Source organism: Poecilia latipinna, unplaced genomic scaffold, assembly GCF_001443285.1.
Source record: "Poecilia latipinna isolate Pla-1442-1.1 unplaced genomic scaffold, P_latipinna-1.0 Scaffold2786, whole genome shotgun sequence".
Taxonomy (NCBI): Eukaryota; Metazoa; Chordata; class Actinopteri; order Cyprinodontiformes; family Poeciliidae; genus Poecilia; species Poecilia latipinna.
The window spans coordinates 48604-53988 of record NW_015115402.1 but is presented as its reverse complement, the minus strand read 5'-3'; the positions used below and the strand labels follow the sequence as shown (position 1 = coordinate 53988).

The 5385-nt window shown below is 37.8% G+C and overlaps 1 protein-coding gene across 1 annotated transcript in view; it reads left to right on the top strand.

Moving 5' to 3' along the window:
• Window positions 1-5385, top strand: part of c1d (C1D nuclear receptor corepressor) — a 21326-nt gene that overhangs the window by 5516 nt on the left and 10425 nt on the right. The window contains exon 6 of the transcript XR_001422771.1: window positions 2327-2334. The gene's annotated coding sequence lies outside the window, so the exon portion shown is untranslated. The remainder of the gene's footprint in view (window positions 1-2326; window positions 2335-5385) is intronic.

The window sequence follows — 5385 nt, the reverse complement described above, 5'->3', positions numbered from 1 at the left end:
TATGATTAGTGCACATTTTCCTCTTTCTTTGTTACACACACGCTCTCTTAAACCTTTTGGTGAGATGTCTCAGATGTTCCAATTCAACAAATGCATTATTTATGTGAAGAGCGTAACATTTGAAATGCAGCGCATTAAAAAGTTGATTGCAACACTGCACACACTGATAGACAATTATGACTCAATATACTGAGCATATCTAGTATGCTGATTTACTTAGTACACTAGATAATAAATTAGTATATTAATTTACTATCTCCATTCCTCGCAACTGTGCTGAAGTTCTGTTCTATTTTAATGTAATTTTTCAGAACCTGTATTTTAAGATGTAATAGTTCAAGGGATGTTAGACGTTTGCCATTATACTGTGGCTATATTTAGCTAAAACTTTGCTTTACAAGGTTGGATTTAGCTCATGTTATGATGCGTTCAGGGTATTTTTAAGCCACAGTGTTTGACAATAAAACTAAAAGAGTTAAAGTTTTTTTTTTTTAAATCATAAACTAATCTGTTTTTTACGTCATTATAAAATATAAGTTAAAATAACAATGTAATATTATTTGCCAGGCTCATCTTTCTGATTGGCTGACTGCCAAATTTATGGAGCTGCTTTGCTCGTCATGCTAGCTTAGCAAGCGCTACATGGAAGAGCTTCTGTCAAGAAAAAGAGCGGAGGAACCGTCCTGCTGCAAAGCATGCTAAAACCAGAAGGTATGAGGTAGCACTTTACTAAACAAATGTAATAAGTATTAAACAGTGAATAAAAGTGAGAAAAAGAAAACATTCTTATAGTTTATGTTCTTTACATATTGCCTATGATAAAGGGGTCCACGCCCAGGAGCTAACGCTGACAGGGCATCATGGCAGGACTTGAACAAAACTGAAACTGCGTCTTTCAGTTTCCATTCTTTCATGAAGGCTAAAATAGTTACGTTTTTCCATCATAAGCTGTGAATCTCTGCAGCTCCTCCAGAGTTGTCATTGGACTCCTGCTTAATGCACTCCTCACCTAGCAGCTTAGGCCGACGGTCTAGATAGCTTGTACATTTCTGTTTGGTACATTTTATTTCGGGATGACATAAAGCCCCTAGATAAAGGTAGCAAGCACATCTTTAGAGGTCTTGTATCTTAGTAAATACAGTGAACCCTTTGTGTAATTTAGAAATAAAGTGAGCCGAGCACAAATGCACAGAACACTTTTAAGATTTTTTTTGTTTGTAAAATATTTTGAAAATGCAACTGTTTGCTTAGCTTTACCTTTATGCACACATAAAACCCCAATAAGATACTTTAACGTTTTCAGTTGTGACAAAATGCAGTCAAGAAGTCAAATTTCAGTTTAAGAAGCGTAGACACTTTCGCGAAGCATTGCGAATCGAGCAGTTTGAATTTAGCCATATGAGGTTTAAACCTGCAGCCTCTTAAGTTGCACAGTGGTAACCTTTAGAAAGCTCTGCTGTCACTGCAGCTTGAGTGGATAAGTGCAGGCTATAATCGCACTTCCTCTTATAAAAACCAATGTCACTTCTGATAAAGGCGCTCATAGTTTCCTTTTGGTAATTGTCAGCTGGACAGCCGAGATCTTAATCTTAATGTTCCACAAATCATTGCGTCCCTCTAATCAAGGCCAGGAAACCGGTAAGCCGGTGAGGTAAATTCGCAGGAATGCATCGTTTTCATCATATTTCCCATTCTCATCCACCCGGCATCCAAAAATGACATTTGTTTAGCCCAAACTCCCCTCTCTTCAGCTCTGTATCGCATTTTCCACAAAGTTGTTGTTTTTAGCTCCATTCAAAGACGTGCATCAGCCTGATGAACTGCTCTGTCTGCATGCTGGAAAAATACCTTTTTTTTTTTTTTTTCTTTCCATTTCTCGGCTCCGTCTTGAAATATTACCCTTCCCCTGGTCTCTTCCACACATGTGCTCGCTACAAAGGAGTCGGGTCAGCGTTTTCAAGCGGAAATGAACAAACAAACGTTAAAATGCTGAAACTGTGAAGGCTGACAAAGCGGGTTGGTCCCCTTGTTATTTATTTATGCTGTTTGTGAGCAGCGGACGTTTACATTACATCACATGTTGAGGCGAAACGAAGATATTCCCCATTCTCTTTGAAAATGGATGTGAAAACTGACCTGCACTGACCTCCTTTTAAGTAACAAATTCATTCATATATTTTTAAGCAAATTTCCAAATGAATCTGTGTAAAAAAAAAAAAAAAAAAACAGAAATAAAATTTTCCAATAAATCAGCGGAAGGTTTATATTCCAGTTTTGAAGGAAAAAGTCAGAAACAATCAGCGTTTAAGTTGAAGAAAACAACTAGGAGTCTGAGTTTATTTTTTTTCCACATTAAAATCCTTTTAATCACGCTGTGAGTTTTGTTTTGATCAGGCTGATTTTGTTGGACGCAAAGATTCAAAGTTCATTACAATTTAATGCATCAAATGCGCGCGGCAGAAGAATCCTGCGTCTTCGCACGAAGCAGATTGTCGTTTTAGTGGTTCATGTAGTCAGGGGTTGGGGGAGCGACGGAGGCCACAGACGTCAAAAGCGAAAACCGTAAAGGTCAAAATGCATCATTGAAAAGACTCATTTAATGTCAGTGTGACTAAAGTGGAAAAACAGCAGTAAAACCTGCAGCGCGTTCCGTTGCAAACCTGAACTTCATCACATTAATATGCTTTAAATTGAGAGCACGATTAGAGCGAGGCTTTCCTGGAAACGGAAATAAATAAAGAAATCTGTTTCATTCGGTCTGAACTGTTTGGAATCACATAGTCATTAGTGAATCCTGAGACCTGCCACCAATCAATTATAATCACATCGACCGAACTTCTTGAATTCCCATCAGGTTGAATTCAGTAATTTGAGGTAACTTGATAGTTAAATAATAAGAAAAAGATGTTCATTTTCTCCTTTATGAATTCGCTAATTTAAAAAAAAACTTTTCTTGCAGCACATAAGACGAAAACACAAACAGAGCTTTTTAATATATTGTCATTTTCCATCCAAAAACATTTGATTCAGACCTGGTGTGGTAGACCAGAGAGCCACAACACAAAAAAAATGAAATGTTGTCCAATGTAGATGAAATAACAAATTCAGGTTATAACAGATTCTCTGTTGGTTGGTTTTTTGTGGAATAATTGCTTTTTGGAATAATCTCCTCAACAAAATGACAAATATACCAGTAATATATAAACGTATATATTTGTACGTATGTATTTGTCATTAGTTTGGAAAGGCTGTGCTTTTTCTTACATCCCTTTCCACAAATATCAGCATCTCATGCATAGACGAAAGTACATCAATTCTCTGCAAGAGTTTTATCTATTTCTTTATTGTAAAAACTATAACAAAGTGGGGTAAAATTGTGAAGTGGAAGGAAATGCATGGCTCTAAGAATTATTAACAGGTGAAACTCTAATAAGTTGATCATCTGAGTCTCCTTTACTCTGTTGCTGCTAAATAAAACCCAGTGCAGTCAGTTCTCATTACAAGTCTCCTCAATACAATTGAATATCCGTAAATGTAACAGTTCTGAAGTAAAACCAGCATGCAAAGTTATATACGCATGGAGGAAAACCAAGGCTACGACAGCCTGAGAGGACCATCCCCATGGTGAAACGTGGCGCTGGCAGGATCATGCTGAGGGAATAACATGGGCAGAGTTGAGGGAGGGATGATTAGATCTAAAAATAGGACAATACTTTCAGAAATTGCTTTTGAGGATTACAACCAGACCAACAGCAGAGCAGTCTCAGTTAAATTAGATCCATGTGATAGAAAATGTGGGGAGACTTTCAAATTAACGTTCAGCCCTTTAGATTTGCAAACCTGCTAGAGAACGTGCATCAAACTCAAGGTCCACGGGCCAAATCCGACCCGCCGTGGCTATTTATGTGGCCCAGAAAATATTAATATTAATTAATCAGTTAAGTCAAATACATATTTATTTATATTTGTGAAAAGATGTTATTTTTAAGAAGTACTCATTGAACGCAGAGACAGCTGCACTATTTCAACAGTTTATTAATGAGCAGCTTCATCAATACATCTTGCCCATGGAGGACATTATGACCTTAATTTGGCCCGAAATGAAATTGAGTTGGACTCTCATGCTGGACGTATGCTAAAAAATAAAAAATCCAAAAGGTTCCAGAGAGTAGTAACTCAATAAATCTCCATACCATATTTCAAATTTTTGCTTTTAAACTATTTGAAAGACCCTTTTTCATTTTTTTTCTTTTTTTTTCCATTCTACTTTAAAATACAGTTCTCTTTGCAGATTTATCACTGAAAATCAAGTTTGAATAGATGAAAAACACGTAAGAAATCAAGGTAGATGAATACTTTTTTGCAATGTCATCAAAGTTAATTAATTTAACACATTTTTATCCAGACAGTGCTGCTCCTCATTTTGACGTCACATCCCGACCCTGTGGTCATTTTCCAAAGCCCGTTCCATATTATTCCACATCCGAAAGAGTTCGATCGAGATCTCCTGCTATTATTTTTTTCTTCGACCATTTTTCTTTTTTTTCTTTTTCCTCCAGAATCCGTAAAGCTAACAAAAGTGGTAGCGCCCGGACATGTTGGGACGCAAAAGAAAACAAAGCTCTGATTGTACAGCATTTTACATTCCTGCAGGGTTTGGCCATAAACAGAGAGACAGTGATGGTACGCCACAGACATGCAGAAAGAGGCCTTGAACCCTCATCACTAAAACCCCTCACATCATCATCATCATCATCATCATCATCATCATCATCATCATCATCACGCTTCGTCGAGTTTGCATATTTTACGCTACCATTCTGTCGCCTCCGTGTTTCATTTACAGAGAAAATAAAATCTATGTGTAATAATCGTTGGCCTTTCGTCTGTCAGAGTGGAAATTTTCCTGTGCGGGTTTTGTGCTGCTGACTGCAAATCCTAACGGGTGTTTACGTCTGAAAGTGATTTCTAATTAATAAAAAGCTATAATTATATAGATTCCTTTTGTTCCCCCCCAGGTGCAGACCAGCTTTCTGATGACATCACCAACTTGTAAAGACCTCATCTTTTAGCGTGACCTACAGCTTACCTCCTGTTTTATTTTTTTTAATTTTTTTTCTTTTTTAGCAAAACACAGCAGTCCATATGGCTGCAATGTGAAATTAAGCCCCCCCACCCACTCTAAAACCGTGGCCGTCCGATGCACAAAGCCCCGGGATAACCGTCCGGCCATCAAAGAGCCGAACGTCCAGAATAACCGAATCCCTCGTGCTCACAGCACACACACACACACACACACACACACACACACACACACACACACACACACACACACACACACACAGGAGGTGTCAAGCAGCTGCAAACACACAACAAAATAAAAAA